General features: G+C 33.6%; 1 protein-coding gene across 1 annotated transcript in view; it reads right to left on the bottom strand.

Annotated features, from left to right (window-relative positions):
* Positions 1-14314, bottom strand: part of e (ebony) — a 34417-nt gene extending 20103 nt beyond the window's left edge. The window contains exon 1 of the mRNA XM_053763870.2: positions 14155-14314. The gene's annotated coding sequence lies outside the window, so the exon portion shown is untranslated. The remainder of the gene's footprint in view (positions 1-14154) is intronic.
* Between the last annotated feature and the right edge of the window lie 7097 nt (positions 14315-21411).

Here is a 21411-nt window from a genome sequence, read left to right on the forward strand (position 1 = left end):
AAAAACAATGCCGCCTGCCTGACGTCAACCCCAGCTTGGGAGTTCTATGTTGTTGGGAATACTATGTGTTCCTTACTCACTTTGTACGAAATCCACCGGAGAAAATGAAGTGGTTCTAATTTAGATTGGGAAACACATTATATTCCTATGTAATTATAAACTTTTATTAATAATAAATTAGATCAGGTTTAAGATTTGTTGAACTTCAAAACGCAAGACGTACTTACCTCGAAGGTTGCTATCATTTGAATATAATGATAATTAATTCTTGAAGGTAAATAAACGAGCAGCTACATTAAATCATGTACATTCAACTGCAAGTTAATAAGTTACCCTGCCGGCCTCTATGCCGCGGTAATAGCGTCGAATTTGCAATGAACTTTGGAAGGTTGATGTGCTGTTGGTACAGTCAGCATCAAAGTCAAAGCATTTTTTCAGAAGACCTTCACAGAGACTTTTTAGAGATTTTTTTTTACTATCATCATTACAGCCAGACTAATGCAGTTTGAATGCAACTTCATTGAGACGACCTCGTCAGGCGGATTCCGAAACAACAATAAAATCTGTTTGAAAGGTAGCCTATGTTCTTCTCCGTATACAAGAATTTGCGAAATTTAAATAAGATTGTAGATAAAACGTGACGAGGTATATTTTTAGTTAGTCAAACCGAAACAAAGAAAACTATTTAGATCCAAAATAAAAACACCCCGGGCGATCGTTTAAATAACCGTCTTCCGAGAAAACAATATAAACTTTTTTTTTGTGTGTGTTATTGCTAATACTGGTGTCAGATATCAGGTTGCCTAAAGGCAACTGACAAGACTTTAATAAGGACTTGAAACTTAAACACTGAACACACAATGGATTTCGATTGCATTCTATGAAATGACGATTCGTGATCACATTCAATTATTACAAGACGCCTCATAACACAGATTCATGAATTAAAATCTGAATAACAATGCGAGTCAATTGGTTTGTAACAAATTCAATGTTTATCTTGCGCTCGTTTCTTGGAGCTCATTCATTGACATATTTCATATTTCACTTTGATAAATATTCAATGGTTCAGACGTTAAAAACTGATTAAGGTCATGAACAAGAAAAAATGAGTAGCTAATAGACATTTACAGTATTTTTTACGGAATTAATAAATATAAAACATCGCTACAAAGTATAAATAGAACAAAGTCGCCGCCTCTGTCTGTTTTACTTTCTTCTTTAAGCGCAACGATTTTGTTGTAATTTCACTGTTATTTTCGGGTTAAAGAAATCTTTATTCTCATAAGAAAACATTCACTTACACGAGAACTTACAATCTATGGCTTAAACTAAAAAAGGATTTACAATTGTCGTTGCGCGCAAGATACAGTATTTTTTTTTTCAAAATGTATTCCCGAAAGTTTCATATAAATGTTACCCAGAAATTGCTACACAGATGCTACTCGTATATTTAATCTAGTTTAAGTAATTACAAGGAAAACTGTTTTATTATCTAAATATTAGTATTTTCTTGACATTAAACTTGCTTACATTTTGCACTTCACAGCTTAAATACTTTACCTACTTGCGACGTATGTCCCTATTAAATTTGGTAAGTACAAGCGTTTACTTTGGATAACGATGCATTATTATGATAGCATGACCTGCTGTGCACCCAGAACTGCTCCAGACGTTTGAACACCTCAACGGTTTACTGTTTGGACATCATTTTTTTGTCACACATTGAATGCAACAAGATCTCTCTGATAACAATAAAAGCTTTTGTGTCAAAAGTGTAATTTATGTAAAAAAAAACTTATTTAAACATAATTTGTTATCTGTTGGGACTTGGCATATAGTATATATGTTATTATTGAATCTCAATCGTGCTGATTCGAATCAGGGACCTTTTGATTCGCTGGCGGGCGTTTTAACATCTGAACCGCCAATTCAAAAGTACACATGCAGTTAAATTCCAAGGCGATACGAATGGCGATATTTTTTCGAGTCTAGATCCAAAGTGCTCTGCAGTAGGTTAATGTACTCATTATAAACCAGTTTTACTTACTTTTATATCCATATTAACTGATTTTAAATCGTCTATAAGCCTAGATTTTCATGGTAGGGGCCTACCTCAAGAAATTCGAAATTGACAAAGGTTTTTTTGTCTTTCGTCTAGTGTGTTGATGCTAACACCGGTGTCAGATTTTATTCAACACGGCTAAAGGCGCCTGTCATTTTTTTTTTCAATTTTTTTATATGTCTGTATATTCACGCATTACGCAAAAACTACTGCATGGAAGTTGATACGGTTCACAGTTATATAGCGGATGGTCTAACTTAAAATCTAGTATTCGTTTCATCGTGATTGGTTGCTTAGAACCCGAGATATGGACTAATAAGAATACGCAATAAAGTTTTAAGGGTAAAATATAGTTTTCAATAAAATTCCACAAAATTTTCAAAAAAAAGATTTACAATAAGTACTATTAGATTGTTTACATGTCAGTACTTCCAAAAAAAAATTGTGTACCTACCCAAATTCATGCAAATCTAGCAAATACATCAGCTATTATCGGCAGCTGACTGACTGAGCGATGAAGCTTTGTAGAAATATTACACTACAAATTAAATAAACCAATCAATTATAACAAAACCAATTTCAAAACAACTGTTTCGGTGTTTTACGAGATCATTTAAATAAATATTATTTAAATTTGGCAATACATTTTCGTTGTGTTATAAATAAGATTTTCCGTGTTCTTTTCTCAATTCCAAGTTTAAATATTTTAAAAAAATACTCGTAATATCTATATGTATCGAATGAATGAATTAATTAATGAACATTTATTGCCAAAAATTTTATTGACCGCTGTGTAGGTAGGTACGGTTTTCCTTTCATTTCGATAAGTACCTATCATTTGTTATTTTATTAAATTTGTAATTGTATTTGTGCCACAAGCTTTTATTGTCGTCAGAGAGGTCTTGTTGCATTCAATGCGTGACAAACAAGTCATGTCCGCGCAGTAAACAGTGTTGTGTTCCCTCGTCGGAAGCCGATCCTGGATGCACCGTCAAATCATGCTTATTATAATAGTCAATTTTCATGAAAATTGAAGCGACGCGACGCTTCATCGCAAAGTTGAAATGTTCGCAATGTTTCAACTCTATGACAAGCAGATGTAGGTGAAATGAATGTTCCCTATTAGACATTGTGAATAGGTCCATACGTTCCCTCGCAAATATTCGTGCTAGCACTAGCACCGACAGCTCAACTGGATCCCGAGTGTAATGGGATAAAGGATGAAGAAGAAGATGATTTACAGGAAAATTTTATCTGCATCGCTCTCAGAAGAAGCAAACAAACAATTCATGATAAAACAAGTGGCAGGTGTATTTCGTAACAGCAATTTGCGCTTGCGCACAGCACGGACAACCTTCGCAGTTGCCCAACAAGTAACGGGCGATACTTAACACAAACATTAAAATTCAGTGCTGTTATCGGAGACATACAATACATAGGGACCAACACTGTTCAAATGAGTTTCTTTCGGCATTTCTTCTCAGCAGTGGTCGTTCCGAAATGCCAGTAGTTTGTAGCTTGTGAGAAATAACTATAAATATTGACGAGAAAAAGTGCCTGTGAAGGTCTAATTTCTGAATAAATGATTTGAATTTGAATTTGAACAATAGTTATATCTACTTAAGTATAACATCTTGTATGTATAACTGGCGGGTAAGGATTTGCTCCTGTGGGAATTTCGAGATAAAAATAAAAATGTTCTATTCCAGGTTGTATTTTTCCCGAGAAATAGGTATACACCTTAATCAAGCGGAGATAATTCTAGAGTCAATATAAATTGAGGTACCTCTCCTACATCTAAAGAGGTAACACTTTTTTCGAACAATTTGGCATATCTCGAAACCCAAAACCTTCGCTATGTGTTCCATATTTGAAATTTGAAAGACTAGCTGCGATGACTGCTTGGATTCTATTTACAATGTAATATACCAGTATTTAAATTAATTTAAGGTATACTATTCTAGTATTAAAAGTTAATTAATAAATCTCGATTTAAATTTATCAATTATTATTTCAGAATAGCCTTTTTTAGGGTTCGGTACCTCCAAAAGAAAAAAGGAACCTTTATAAACTCTCTCGTGAATTTGTCTATGCGACCTTCAAAGATAATTTGCTCTAAAATTATAAACCAATTGAATTGAAATTTACCACGCATATGTGAATCTGTGACCGTAAGACGGACAAGTAACTTAAATAAACGACATTTTAATTTTGGGGCTACTTTTCGGGGGTAAATTAGAAAAATAAACAAATATCAATAAGTGTTACATTTCACCTCAATCGGTTTAGTAGTTACGTAGTAGATTTGTGAAGATCGAATAGACAGACAGATGCACGTAAAAGAAGAAATCCTAATGTGGCGTATAAAAACACGGAACCCTCTGTTCGCAAGTTCAACTCGCACTTGACCGAATCTCTCTACCCTCCCTATATTATTTATCTTTCAAAATATGACAGTGATGAAATAATAATCTGAACAATCAAGTAATCAATCAGATCGAGTCAATGCTTTATTTTTTCCTGTTTAACAGTTTTTTTTTTTGCTTTTCATTGTTTTGTGAATTTTCCGTTTTAAAGCTTAATCGATTTATAATCGTTTATTCATAATTAAATAAGGCTGGCGTAATGTCAATTTATTCAACAATTGAACCATAAAACGTCGCGACATGGCTTTCTGGCAGATCATAATAATTGCATTTTGTGAAAGACCCTGACTTAATATCGTGAAGTCAGTCGTGTTGCTGGAAATATATAAAAAACAATCTATATAATACATAGGCAGCATATTTTTTTAAATTCTGCTCCAGCACACTCCATATCCTCCCGTGAATATCGTACGAGGTGATTAAGGGATTGCCAAGACCGCTGACAGGCAATTTTCCCAGGGAGAGTTGACATGAGGCAAACGGCCGGTGGTAAATTCAAATCATTTATTCAGAAATTAGACCTTCACAGGCACTTTTTCTCGTCAATTTTTATATTTATAGTTATTTCTCACAAGCTACAAACTACTGGCATAGGTAAAAGTGCCTAAAAACTAAAAGTGGTAATATACTAATAATATTATAAAGAAAAAATATTTGTATTTTTGTTTTTTTTTTTGTTCGTAATGAATAAACTCAAAAACTGGTATTGATGAAATTTGGTACAGAGACAAACGAAACCTACTTTTTTTTATTATGGTTTAACACGAGCCGGGGCGGATCTCTAGTTATTACATAAAAAAGGTATCAATTTCTTTCAACATGGTTTTTAGTCTATATGAGACTGAAGGTCCCAAAATAATCGGAAGTTCATTGACAGCAGTCAAGGGAACACAATATAATAATATCCCTTCGAATATCGACCTTGTCGGCCGGCCGGCGGAAATCAGACGATCCCTTCCGACAAGTGAGACTGATCGCTGCCTACTCCAGTCCTAAAATTGACTCTAAATCTTAATGTTATGTTTTGTTACTAACACTTATCAAAATGAAGCTTTTTACATGATTTGTATGATGTAACAAACAAACTTACTTTACTTACATTTTCTGCATAAATATTAGTTGAGATAGCTAAACACTACGGAGGAAGTCAAGCACAGATTTCATTCTAGGAATCTTTTAGAACATGGCTCTGTCTGCCCCGTGAGGTTATGCATTGTTTACATTATGCAACGAGGGGACTGACCGTGTCACGTCGCACGCCGCTGCACCAGCCTTGAGACAATATTCCGACAAGGTCATAATTTCGGAACCACAGTTGTTGGTCAGATTAATTTCATAGGAGTAGTGTACTTACTACTCCTAAGTATAGCTACTAAAATTGGTTACTATACTTAGGATAGGTCGGTGTTATATGTGTTAGCGTGTGATTCCCGCCCTCCTTGGCGTACCACTCTATACTGGGTTACTGGTATCTCAGGCATAACATTCAAAAGGCGCATAATGTACATAGATACTAACATCTTTTGTTCTACGACTTTTGTATAAACGTAATAAATACAAAAAAAAAACATATTTTTAGTTTTAATGTCGTTTCTTTAAAACATAAAACTCTATGTTCGATTCCTCTACATAACACTACTGTACTGTACGTACGTACGTACAGTGTCTCGTGTTGCTTAGCTATTACATAGAGTTAAGATGTGTAGAATTGCAAATTAGATTATTTTTTTTTTGTATGAAAAAATACGAATCACGATAATACGTAGAATAAAAGTTGCTTGTTTTGATGTATCCAATTGGTCTTTAGTAATTTCAAGTAGGTTTTTGATACCAGTAACCCTGTATATCGTTCGAGGCTAAAGTAAAAGAAGGTTGAGGCCAGACAGGCGGGAAGATAGGTAGCAGGTAGGATAATCTTCAAAAAAATAAGGTTTATTTTTCAAGCGGGTCCTGGGTTCGTCACAGCTTTGAATATAACCAAGAACACGCTTAGTTAAATGTAGGCTTACATGACAAAACATGTAGGTGAGATATATAGCAGATAGCTTGCCAACAACGGCATTTCTAATAGGGCTGACGTCAGGCAGGAGGTCGGTCTAAAAATCACAGGAGTCACATCACGGGGGTTTCATGATTGATGCCTCGGACACGCCAGTATGAGAGAGAGAAATAATAATTACCTAGGGCAGTAAAACCATCTTAAAATTAGTATAAATGACGTTGGCTTTCTAAAACACAGCTCTAGATCTAGATTATTTCGTACCTAGTCACTATTTTGTAGTGTGTAAAAGCGGTAAAAGCGATCGGCACGCATTATTCGTTTCGCTACAGTTCCTGATTAAAACTAATCGATTTTCATAAGATTACTCCTGGAAAACTAAGGTTTTTAACGACACAATTAAGAATTATTTACTTTCAGAAATCTGGCAAAAACACACAAGGAAATAAAAAAAAATAATTAGCAATCATTTAAAAATTGAATTAAACTGACAAAATCAGTTTATACCTAATTAAATAATACTTTTTTTTTCAGCGTCGAAACATATTCTTTATTTGAATTTACATTTTTATGTCTAAAAATAGAACTACATAAATAACATTAAAACTAACAAAATTAAATTTATATTGTTATATTATTAAATATTTTATATCAAAATGTAAAAAAATATTTTAATAAAAATTACAGATACAAATTAAAAAACAAACAATCTACTTAATTATTGAAGATAAATATGGTAAAAGTAATTATAACAACCTGATCTAAACTTTTATCCGCTAAAATCTCCTTGACTGTTCGGAAGTGAGTGGATGGCGCAAGGTTTGACTGCACTAATTTGGGTCAAGCAGAACTATTGTTAAACAAAATTAACCTCTAACCACGAGTTACAGTGACTATTATTCTATAACAAGTTTTTAATTGAGTAAAGATGATTTTGAGACCTTCGTTGACGCAGTTAAAGTTAAGATAATGGACATCTTTAAGTCAATATGAGTATGTAACGATTAAAATATTTTTATGTTTGTAATTGTATCCTTCATACTACAAATTATACGATTTATTGTTTAGAATATGTACTGAAAATATTAATACAAAATTACCTATACTTTTATAGGTGCCAAACTGTTACAGTTTTCAATTTTTCGCCACCAAAAGTGCAACATTGAGTACTAGACTAGATAATTGACATATGATAAAACAACATACGATAAATCAAATTGTTTATCAAAGTTAGTCACATTATAATCACAATTGTCTTTAGTATTTCTTTCCAAAAAAAAATAAATAATATACATTAATTCATAAGTTACTGAATAAGGCCTGTTTTAAATATTATTTGATTGCTAATAAATTCTATCAAACAATTTTAAGGTCGGAATAAAAGAAAATAAAAAAGCATTACGATGTTATTAATGTAAATATATGCAATTAATTTGTATATATGCATAAATAAGTATTTTATTAATAGCATAATTACCTCCGTCAAACATATACATTAACTTACATATACCATGACGTTAAAAAAAAATATATATATTTACATCATATTGCAGGAAGTTGTGCTTAAAAATAGTTACTTTTATGAATTGCTAATTATTCTTATCTTAGTACCGTATGTACTTCCGATTTATAGATCTATAAATAATTTTACTGATCTGTTCGCAGGCGCGCATTTATCATATAAAATTAGCAGTCAATTGTAGGTAGATTCGGTTCATTTTATTAAATAAGTATATTGTTGTATAATATATAGGATATATTATTTTTGGTTAGTAGGTATATATACTTAACAAGAAATTCAATTATGTAATATTTCTCTTTGATATTTACAAAAATTACCCATATAAAAATCCAAAAACAACGTCCCTTTCATAAAAAACTAGGCATCTACAGTTAAAACTTAAGGGTAAATAAGCACGAAAAACGCGGGAAATGATTTTATAGCTTCCCGCGCACGAGCTAACCACGATCGAATTGTCATCTTTAAAAAAATGCCCCATAGCAAATTGTCAATGGTTGGAACGACCGCGACCCGTAGTGCTGCCAATAACAAAAACAAAAGGTCGCCGTCGTCGCCTATGACTACATGATTTGATGAGTTACTGATTTACGCCGTGATTAGATCATTATTCAATTCAATCATTTTATTACTTAAATATTTTCAATATAGGTACGAATAAGTCTTTGCACTTTTTCACTTTAAAGTGTTTTCACTTTTTGAAGAAAAAAATACTTATTTTACGATATTTCCCCCGAAGATTGTAACCTGTAATTCGAACTTAAATATATCGTAGAGCAGATTTACATTAAATACACCAATTTAGTTGATTGTATTCATAAATTAATCGTAATAGCTGGCAGCAGCTGACTTTTTTCTTCGTCCTTAATTTAAAAAAGTATGATTGAAATATGTTACGTACCTATCAAATGAAATCAGCAGTTTATTTTAAGTGCGCAGAGAACAGGAACATCTATTTAATGTTTTAGTGAAACAGGTTCTCTTAGGACCAACAACCCTTGCCAAGGTCTAGAAGGAGCCTTGCCCCGCCTAGGCCGTTAAACCAGAGTCAGTGAATTGGAAAGAGGTTATTTCTTTTTTCGACACGATTGGTTTAACATTTTAAGATCTATGTACGGATCTCTGAAAATTCATCATAGTCCGGAAGGTACCTATTCGATCGAACTGAAATCCTGATATCGATTTATGAAAACGTAAACTTGTTAATAGAACATTGCAAAAGTGGTACAAATATTTTTATTTATGTTTTAAATTTATACTTTGATCTCATAAGATCTCCTTCAAAAAAACCTTTTTTTAAAGTAAGCTTTTTGTGCAAAATATCATACAGAATATGCAAATACATTTAGTCAAATCGATGATACAGTCCAACGCATATCAAACCATCTAAATAACAAAACATGCGGTCGAGGCCGAGTGAACAAAAACGCAGTGTTATCTTCCTTATTTTTCAAACTGTAATTCACAAGTGTACCTACGTCATACATAATCCAAATAAAGCGTGTAACGGGACGACCCCGTACAATTTATTTTTTTGAAAGTATTACAATGCGTCAGTTTCATTTCCTGACTACGACAGACGAAGGAAAACCCCGACTAAAACTAAGAGATTCATAATTTTGTAGGTACGTTATTTCCTATGACTGCGACACGTCATTTACGCACGCTGTTGTTTGATTGTACCTAAACAAAACATTACGTTCCACGTGTGTTTACTTGGATTTGAAGATGGGTCATGCTGGTATACGGTAAAACCAGCTCCAAAACAAATCTCAATCAGATCATGGTCATCCTGTTATACAAAAATAACTTTGTTTAATCAAACTTACATTTTTAGGGTTCCTGAGAGATGGATCTTTTGATTGCGTTGACTTACAAGTTTAGCTAAAAGAGACGATAGATCCCTGTAGGTATTTGATTTACATAGGTTATTTTCAACTTCGAGATAGGTAAGCGTTCAGAACAAGAATCTGGATAGACAGACAACGAAACGAAGAGGTCCAAAGATGACGAGGAACAGAATCATAAAAATAGCAATATTTTTCTATCCCGTTCCATGTTCAGTCATATACGTCAGTAAAAGCGACGAAATTGCAATGAATTTGTGTAGCTTGATGTGCTGTTGACTGTACTACGTGTACTAAATCATCAATGGTGAAACCAGTAGGCTGAGTAGGCTGGATCCTAGAAATTTCAAAGGAAAAATAAGAAGAAGCAGCGATAAAAATTGAATTGACTACTGGCGCAAAAAGCCTATAATTTCAGTTGTACCTATCTTAGAGAATAGATCATACCTACTTACAAATGACCGTGTCGTTTCCGCCTGGTAGAAGAGGCGAAGCCACGCCGCTGGCTTGATGTCGTCAATAAGACCGATATGCATCCTAATGGTTTGGAAACTAAAGACGTCGAAGCCGAGGAGAAGCGAACCATGGCTCCAACGCTCTACGGCAGTGGAAGAAACTGGGATGAAGATGAGAATGTATCTACATACAAACAATGCACATAGCGCATCCGTGTCATATGCATTTTGCCCTCATAAAACCTTATCTTGATGTACAAATGTAGTACCACAGATTATATAATACTATACTTCCAGTAGTAGTACTAAGGGGGAGTAGTACGTCTGGAAGCGAATTAGGGACAAGTGACCAATTTAAAGCCCGTACATGTTGCACAATGAATTGAATCGTTGCAAACTGCATTCGAGACTAGCTTGTAGCCGCGGTTTTGCTCCCCTCTCTCTGTCTCCCCTGGAAGTAGTAGCTAATATGTAGACTTTTGTATCTCTGTGTTTTGTATACCGTGATACTATTAGATACAACAATTTATTGTTACATCGTAAATAATGTCCTCTTTTAGATGCGCTATGGCAATTTATATATTTTACTAGTGGCCAGTCCTGGCTTCGCTCGGGTACTGGGGTATTATTTAATCTGTGGCTCGGGTATAAATTATACTCATAAACCTTCCTAAGTTAAGGTTTATTCTTTTAAAAAAATCCCACATCAAAATCCATTGCATAGATTTAAAGATCTACATGCATAGAGACAGACAGCGGGAAGCGACTTTGTTTTATACAATGTAGCGATGATGATAATGGTAATTATGTAATGATATATGCGTGACCACATACTGGTCGAACTCCGTTTGCATAGCCATTCCGACAAGAAGAAGTAGAAGATGATTAAGAAGTAGTAGAAGTAGAAGAAGAATAATAACATTCCGACGCTAAAATGTGTGGAAAAACCATATCTGAATGGCTCTGAATGTATCTGGCTATGACTTATGTTGTAATAATTTTGTCGGGCCTTTTATAATCGATTAAATCGAAGCGTAAAAACAAAAGATAAACATGAGTACTTTGAACAAGTAGGACAACTTATTGCGGAGTACATTCACGATGATTAAAAGTTTTTTCACCCCTTTCTTATCTCTTATGTTATAAGTAGGGGCAAGACGGAAGGGGCAGATAGCTAAATATTCATCTTGTGGAATAAACCGCTCTAGTGGATTATATACACATACATTATTTTTCTTTTTTTTTGATCTATGACGATATCAGATAGTGTGTCCAACAAGTAAGATGAGGAACAAGGAAGCGGTGGTGGTGTAATGGTTAAGACGCTCGTTGTGGATCGAAAGGTCCCAGGTACGAATCCTACTCGTGCCACATGAGTTTGTATACCAATCTGACTTATGTATAATAGTTTTCATCGACCACCACTTGCTTCCGGTGAAGGGAAACATCGTGAGGAAACCTGCACACTGGTTGATTATTGAATTGTGTGTGAATTGGAGAAGGCAATGGCAAACCGCTCCATTACTAATGCCAAGAAAGATGTTGTGTGTGTTTCGTAATGACCACGACCCTCAGCCATGAGGAATACGACTATGAAGAGAAGTGCAAAGACAAAGATTATTTATTTGCAAAGTAACAAGTAAAGTCAGATATTTATGTCTAAAACCAATGGAGTATCGTGACAAGAATATCTCGGAATCGAATTTTGGTCCAAATATACTTAGTTGATAAATAAAAATAATATTATAAATTACTAGGCAAGTTACCTAATTGAGAAAGCAATGGCAAACCATTACATTGTAACAACGTGTGTTTCATTCCACGTAACGACCTTGACCCTCAGCCATGAAGAATAATATACAGGTTTTTAGTATAATATACTTGAACTACATTACGGAGAACATTTTAAATCTAATTTAATAAAATATAATCACAAAATATGCAACACAAATGATCTTTTGATCTCGTTGACGAACACGTTTGATTTTACCCAGTTAAAAGAGACTCGTTTATCCTAAATGCGAAAGTTTGTATGTATGTGTGTATGTTTGTTAGTCTTTCACGCAAAATCTACTGGACAGATTGTTATGAAATTTGGTTCATGTAATATAACTCTCTCATATTTTTATATATTTTTTGTCCCGAAATTCCCACGGCAGCGAAGCCCCGGGCAACAGCTAGTTTATTATATATAGTTTATTATGTATATGAATCCAATTTATTTTTTTTATAAAATCGTTTTCGGAAAATTCATTGCCGGAAATTTTGCAATACCAACCGTAAATAGCCCTGTAATCTACCAATCAATCTTTGAATTCGAGCGTTCGCGATTTATCCAATTAAATAGTAGTTTGTCTGTAAACTTTGTGGTACTTATCCTGAGTAACCTGTAATTTCAACTTTATATAAAACATATATAGATAAGTAAACTTATATTTAACTAGCGGCCAGTCCCGGCTAAGCTTGGGTAAAACTATAATAAATCAGGAATCACACTATATATTTGTGAAAGCTGTACAAAAATCCATCCGGTAGTTTTTGAGTCTTATCGCGTTCATACAAAAGACGCGACTTCTTTTTATAATATGTAAAATATTCGGTGTATTACAAAAATATTTGGTGTATTACAAAAATATTTTTCAGTGACTTTTAATTGCATAAATAATTTTCCTAAAATAAAAATTACGTAGCAGCGACTGAAATCTCATGATCAGGAAAAATGCTTAACCCAGGATTTGACCAAATAATTTAAAATGTCTATTGCCATAAATTATATTGTTACGATTGTTGAACTTGATAATGTCAATTTTATAATTATGTGCGTGACCTGCCATGCCATAAAAAAAATATAACATTATTTAAATCAAATTCTACCTACATCGGAAAGTTTAATTTATTTATCATATCACTGCTCCAAACTTAATTTGACATAAGACATCGATCTATGAAAATTTTATTTTTATTCATTCGAATACAATAAATTTACAAGGATAATCACACAGATTCAGTTAGCCCCAAAGGTTCGAGTTATGTAATTCTAACTAAAAAAAATATTAAATTTTATAATTAAACATCCAAGACCAGCTCAAACAGAAAAGGTCATAGTATCATGTGTTCCCCGATGATCATCTTTATGAATTTACTTAAAATCGTATAACATTTTGTAAGTACTAAGCTATTTCAGTAAACACACTTTGATATGAAGAATATTTGGTACTGAGATTGATATAATAACTTAAAATTCCTACAAGAACGGAAAATCATGGGATTATTACGTGCGCGCGCAGTTACAAAATTTAGTTTTCAAATAAAATAAATATATGTACTTTCTCATAGATCAGTAAACATAATCAATGTCTGATTTAAGTATACTATACCTACCTATATGCTATTCACATAATGACTGATGATATTTATTGAATACATAACTATATTTATGTTTTATCACGTATCCTTATTTTGAATATACGTAGTAATACTTAAAAGTATAAATTAACCTTTTATTGATTACATACTTTTATGAGGCAATATCATGTCAAGAAATACCTAGGAAGGGTTATAAATTACATAAGTTTATATTTTATTGAATTCAAGACTCAGAATACAGAAAAGTAATTCTTTTTATTAATCTAAGATTCAAGTTATCTATATCTAAGTAAATTAATTATTATCTATTGCATTTTTAAATGCTTTAAATTTTAACCAATATCACAAGATTCTTAACATATTTTTTTTTTCATAAAGATTTTTAAAATAAAACAAATTAGGCAGAATAACATTCTACGTAATTTATTTATTTTATCCCAACGTATATTTTTGTAAACCATATAAAAAAATACTCACGCTTTTCCGTAAGTAGGTAAACAACACCACAAAATAATCACAACACTTTCAAATTCAGAACGTGCACTAATCAAACTTTTCGCGCGCAATACGCGTTCGAAATGCAACAGATTTTTTTTTATTTTTAAGGCTATTGCATGATAGTAGCAACGGCTGACCGGCCAACTGGCAGTATAAACGGCCAGTACCATTATATATAGTCCTTGCAAACCTAATTGTCTGTAGGTCCGAGCGTCCTAGAGCGCACGTGCCTCTCGACTCCCGCGATTTTAATTTGTACAAAAATACTGCACACATATACCTACTCATAAAAATATTTTTATAACATCCCTATCACTTGACTAGATACTGACAGATTAAAAAATTGGGCAAAAAAAAAAAGACAATTGAAATTATTTACCTAAATATTTATCTTAGAAAATTACAAGTGTGATAAGATATACAGGAAAAAATCTTCAGTAGCAGTTAATAAATAGATCAGAATAAAAATAATTTTTAAAATGGAAATCAAAAGTGCGTGTTTGTTTAATGGGCCATTGTACAATATACTCCGTCTGCGTGAGAATATAGCTATCACATAAAAAAACGTTTTTCTGCAAACCGATTGGTTTATAATCAAACATAATGTGCTTTATTTGTCTTGCGTTTATACAATACAATACAAAATACATATTGCACTAAAACTTACAAATAATTGACAGACGTATACAGTAATGCAAGGAAAAATGGCGGCCAGTCGCTTAAGGAATTCTTTGAAACAACCGACATGAAAAATGAAACTAAAGTATTTGGCGCAGCCTATTGTTATAATTATACCGAAAGGTATTTTATATTTTAGACAAAGATTGCAAATTAAAATAACTAATCTGTAAAACTTTGATATAGAGTACTTTTTATCCCGAAATTCCTACGGGAGCGAACCCCGGGGTGCAGCTAGTAAACAATGTAAATTGGGCTGCGGTGTTTGCTTACCATGAGTTTGGTATACTACTTATAAAAAAAAATTCCCACTGCAATAGCTAGATAAACATGACCTCGGCTCTACAATTATAATATCCATACTAAATCAGCTCAGCCCAAATCTCATCAGAATCACATATACAGGGTTACTGGTACCAAACGCATAACCTTCCAAAGGCGCATAATGTATATAAAAACTAACATATTTTGTTCTACAACTTTTGTCTAAACGTAATAAATACAAACATCCTTTTTTAGTTTTAATGTTGTTTCTATAAAACGATAACTCTATGTTCGATTCCGCTACATAACGCTACTGTACAGTCTCGTGTTGCTTGGCTATTACATAGAGTTAAGATGTGTAGAATTGCGAATTAGATTGATTTTTTTTATATGAAAAAAAAAAAAAAACACTGCTAATCACGAAAAGTCGTAGAATAAAAATTGCTTGTTTTGATGTACCCAAGTAGTCTTTACGAGGTTTTGCGTTTGATACCAGTAACCCTGTATACAGTAGTGGAAAATAATAATGTAATCACTCTATGAAATGTTTTTTTATTCTTAAAAATAGGGCTACGACTGCGTGTTTTTGATGTTTCCGTACTCATTCAATTTCTTTTTTTTAGTTATATAATAAACTATGATTAAAAAAAAATATTTTTGATGAGTATTTCACCTTCTCGTGTTACGTCGCTGACACCAGTGTTAGTGATAACACGCTCGACATGATGATCAAATACCACAAAATATTTATTGTGTTCAGTTTTTGCTTTGTGTGCCCCTTTATTTTTAGAAAAATCAAATAGTTTTTTATATCAATAATTAATTTATACATATGACCTTGATTTTTATAACAAATATAAAATCTTGAACGTCTGTCTAGTTTTGTAAGTTCCGCGTTTGGGATTACATACAAACAAAGCTCTTATTGGTTAGTATAATTAATTTAATTGCATTATAATTTCGTAATAAAATAAAATAGATGAATGATGAATAACTAGATCAGAAAATGTTTTATTGGCCACTAAATTACAAACAACGCTTTCATATCCATATTATAAATCCGAAAGTCTGTCTGTTCCGCTTTCACGGCTAAATCACTGTTCAGATTTTGATGAAATTTTGTATACATGTAGTTAAAAATCCCGTTCAAACATAGACAACTTTTTTTTTTTTCAAAAATCAACTTCCAAATGACTATAATGGAGGGTGAAAGTTTGTGTGAAAATCATGTCTATTCCGCTTTCGCAGAGAAATTCACACGGGCGATGCCGCGGGCAAAAGCTACTACTAAATAAAACAGAGTTGTGGGTGAACCAGTGCTGACATGACAGACGATTTCAAAATTATCTTTCTCAATCATCAAACATTTTATTTTTTACGTTTTATGTTTAACCTGAAGTATGGGCATCACAGCCTAGAATGAAACCAGGAACACGCAAGAATGAGAAAGACTTTATATCCCGAATTTCCCACAAAAATTGAGGCCTGGGGAACTCTGTTATAAAGAAAAGTTAAATCTAAACAGGAAAAGACTAAACGTGACCTCTAACCGGTATCGAAATAGGTTAGAAACCTAACATTGATACTCCAATTCTACTTTCATGTTTATAATTAGATGGATCCTTACAGTGCTGGTTCTAGCACAACAAGACTGTGGCGTATCGTGTATCTCCGTCGCCTAGAGCGGCAACGGAATTTGCCACCCCTTTGACGGACGAAAATGCAAAGAAGCAATGAAAATAAATGAAATGAACGTCGCGTAGGTGTTTCTGGACCGCGCGTGGGAAAGAATGGACATTATACAAAATATTACACGCGTACATTGCTGGATGACATTGGATGGAACAGACATTCAATATTTGCAAGTATAAGAGCTAGGTAACTCCTTCATTTGCTTTCGTAAACAAACTTAATTCTCGTCAGGTCAATTTGGATGAAATTAATGAAAACGATAATCCGAAGCGAAGTCTGTTTCAGACATGGACTTATTTTAATTTTAATAGTACAAAAAAAATTACAATTTTGGAGCTTTAGATTAGACGGTATATTTATACTATTTCTAATTTTAAATATTCGTTGTGTTCATTTGTACAAACTATAATGGGCGCCTATTTGCCTCAGCACCCTGGGCGGTCGCCCACAACATCCACCTCTAATGCTTCGCAAAAAGAACAAATCAACCGTGATCCGTGATAATATTTAACCTTTAATTAAGAGACTGTGAAAAATACTGTTAGTTTTGCAATTCACTGAAGGTTACTGCCACCTGCCACTAGTTATTTACAAGCACTACGTATTAAAGCAATGGTTTTTCTTAACAAACAAGATAAAAAATATGTTTTTTAAACTGTAGAACAAGCAAATAGACATGTGGCCCACCTGATGGAAAGTGGTCACCGCAGCCTATGAACGCCTGCGGGGTGTCACATTGGCGGGTTTCAGCGACTGCAAATACAACCGGGACCAACGGATGAACGTGCCATCCGAAGCAAATACCTACATAGACAATAATAGCTTTTAAAAAATCACACAATGTCAGAGCCTGCTGCTGCGTATACAGCTGACGTGCCTGCAGATTCCTTCAATATCCTATTGTCGTTTATGCAACTGCACTCTGCATGTCAATGGTCCATTGATTGATGGCAACCTAGACATTCTTGCTGTCCGTGCTTCTTCCTATAAAAAGTGTGGTCAAGGCTGGTCGCAACTTGGTTCTTTTCAGGGCTGATTAGAGCATCCTGCATGTCAATTTATCTTTAATCAAGTAGAATCAGTTAAATCAAAATATATAGTTATGGCTAAAGATGAAACGAGGTAAATTTATACGTGTGTTTGTGACCTGTCAAAACAGTATGTATTGCTTGTATGGAATAGCATGGAGATATTAAAATTTTGCTAATTTTGATGACTTAATTTCTAAAAATTTGAGATGGCGCCAATTTTGTTACGGGTTTTTCTAATAGATAGAGTGACTTAAGAGGAAGGTTTTTATGTATAAAACATGAATAATATTATGCTCACATTTGGTGATTGTTCTCAGTAATGTTTTTTTAAATTACCGGATTTCACGAAAATAAATCATTGTGATTTAAGATGGTCATAACTAAAATCTTAAGGATAACATGATGCCTAAATATCACCGCGTTTTACACGCGGCTTTTCCCCCAAATTGTGGACCTACTTTTAAACTTTGACAGCGTAGTTTCCGAGAAATGCACTCATAGCGTTAATAGTTAGTATATGCTTCCTCATAATGTTCAATGTTGATTTTACACGAAATAAATATCTATATTTATATTATTTATTACTTTGTTACGTTCTCTCGTATGAGACAGAAATATGTAGCAAGTAGATAGCAAGGTCTACCTTGCTAACCCTTACATATTTCTGTCTCATCTGAGCGTTGTCCTGATCGTTGAGCGTCGACGCCCAAGAACCGCTTTTTCATACTTTTTCGTGTCGACTTCGCACGGGTTCGGCATCCCTAGTTGTCAGACTTAGCCTTAGTCCATGATTCTGAATAACTTGTAGTATGAGACTCCGAAATCGCGAAAAAAAACAGCTGTTTTATACAAAATTAAATACCTAAGTTGTGGAAAATGTATGGCTCATTTGGTTTTCAATGTTGCTTCCATACGAAAAGTTGTTCAGTACCATCGACTGAGCATGTAGATAAAATAATGCCAATGTATAAGAAATCACCCTGTGTGATATCATCTTATTTATCTTTATAATGTAACTTTAAATGAACCTAGATCCGATAATAAAATATATAATATTTTCATACGAACTCTTTGATATGAAACTGATATAATCATTCCCTCTCACCCTATTTCAGTGGCGGATTTACCAGTAGGCTGAGTAGGCTGGAGCTTAGGGCGGCAGATTTTAGGTGGCGGCAAATTTCCATACAATTGTTTGCTATACAGAAATGTTATTAGGTCACACAACCCGTCCAATTGGGGATTTTAACGTGTGTCTATGGACCGCGAGCGTGGCCCTTTCTAAATCTATGTATCAGCGAATACTTGAGAATAACATGACTTTTGTGTTAATCCGCCACTGCCCTTATTATTTATATATTTTATCTCCTTTTCCCCATAACCTGGCATGAGAATATTGTTAACAATTTGTCTTAAATCAATTAAGTGTATGAATAAAACGCTTAAAATTAATTATAAAGGCAACAGATATTAAATTAATTGTATTAATTAATATATTAAGAACGTGTTGCATTTTAAACTTTATTATAGCTAGTTACGGCAAGAAATCTAGTCTTTTAGGATATTTTAGATGGACATTCTATTCGTGGCGTTCCAGTATCCAATAAATACTAAGTTGCTTAAAATTACTACTTCACAATTTATAGAACCAATTTATGATAACTAAAATTGGCACGTTTTGTCATTTTCAGGTAAATAGTTATTTACCAACTTTAGTAAACTTACTAAAGTTGCAAACCTTTTGGGGCGTTTTTTGTTTTCAACCTACCTACCGGCCGCCTGCCGGACGTCAACACTTTATAAATATTTGTTGCCTTTTAGCTGTGAACGCCGTCCCTTAGTCCTTAGTGGTCCTATTCTAAGACGGAACCCCAAGTCACTTCTATGGCCCAAAGTTATTAGATTTTATTTAGTCTTAATTTCATTTCAGTTTTAGTTCAGTATGAATATCATACTGAACTAAAACTGAAATGAAATAACGGCCGTCTACGCTCGGATAAAACCATTATAAAAAAGTAGCCTGGTAGGTACTCTAAAAGGTTTCGTCTGTCTCTGTGCTTAAATTTCATCAAAGTCGGTCCAGTTTCGAGAACTAAAATACAAATCCTTTCAAGAAGAATAATTTCTTTATAATATGGAAGTATGGATATGTATACTTTTTGTAAATAAATAAATAAAGAATCCTTAATTTAAGAGCCATTATTTGAAGGAATTGAAAATTATCATTTTCCTCGAGTGGCTGGGGTCCATAAAATCCAATAGATATAATTGTTGCAGTAATAAATAGAAGCTGATTGGATGATGGCGGTGATCCGGTGTGGTGCGCTGGCGCAGCTGCCGGTCAGATTATAGAACTAAGGCTCGATTCCTGATTACAATTAGATAATTTAAAAAAGTTCTGGTAAATAATTATTTTGAACGTTCAAATTCAAAACTCCCATGACCCACGCGGGCCTAATGCAGATTGGTGGGTACAACGACAGTAAATAGGTACAGCCGGTGCCAATCAATATACTTATATACATTTGTCGTTACCTATCCAGTGAACGATCATTGCGAATTAAGTGACTATTGACTGTCACTATCGCTTCACTTCGGGTTCGAGCCCCGGTCGGGTCACGATGGAAAATGCTCTTTTTCTGATTGGCCCGGGTCTTCGATGTTTATCTATATATGTATTTGTTATAAAATATAGTATCGTTGAGTTAATATCCCATAACATAAGTCTCGAACTTACTTTGGGGCTATCTCAGTCTGTGTGATTTGATTTGATTTGATTTGTCACAAAGTTTTAACCAATTTTTGTTTGTTTGGTTTTTTTCAATAGGTGACTTGATGTAACCATACTTTAAGAATCCAGCAGTGGACTAATACAGGCTGATGATGATGATAATGTTTTATTTTATGGACGAGCAAACCACTACGAGCACCGAACACCATAATTTTTATTTTATGGTCGTTTCCCTCTTGCGAAGACGGCTTGTCTTGTATTATTTTTACGAAAGTATTTATTTAACAGATATTTTTCAGACCTTGACATTCAGAAACGATATTAAAAACATCATGTGGAAGTTATTTACCATCCCTGATGTAACCGTGTGGTAGGTTTCATCATAATTTAAGAATTTATCGTACAACCAGTCTATATTGCAGTACGAGCCATAATTTAATTAACTGAGATTGGTAGACAAAGTACTTGTACCACACAAAGTACTTATATCAAACTAGCTTTTGCCTGCGGCCTTGCCAACGTGAATTCACCGTATTTTTCTCGGGATAATCAACGCCCTATGTCCTGGTTATAGTCATACATAGCACATATTTACTGCACTACAAGGCAACGTCCATTTTAGACATATTTTAGGTTGTAATAAATTTTACTATACACACACACCACACAAATTACTCAAATTCGATATTTTTTCCAAATATCTAATGCGAAAAATTGAAAATTTGATGAAAGTAATATTATAAATGCGAAAGTAAGTTTGTTACCTCTTCACGCTCTATCTACTCAACCAATCTTATTGAAATTTTGCATACATTTAGTTTGAAGTACGGAAAAGGACAT

Source organism: Plodia interpunctella, chromosome 24, assembly GCF_027563975.2.
Source record: "Plodia interpunctella isolate USDA-ARS_2022_Savannah chromosome 24, ilPloInte3.2, whole genome shotgun sequence".
Classification (NCBI taxonomy): domain Eukaryota; kingdom Metazoa; phylum Arthropoda; class Insecta; order Lepidoptera; family Pyralidae; genus Plodia; species Plodia interpunctella.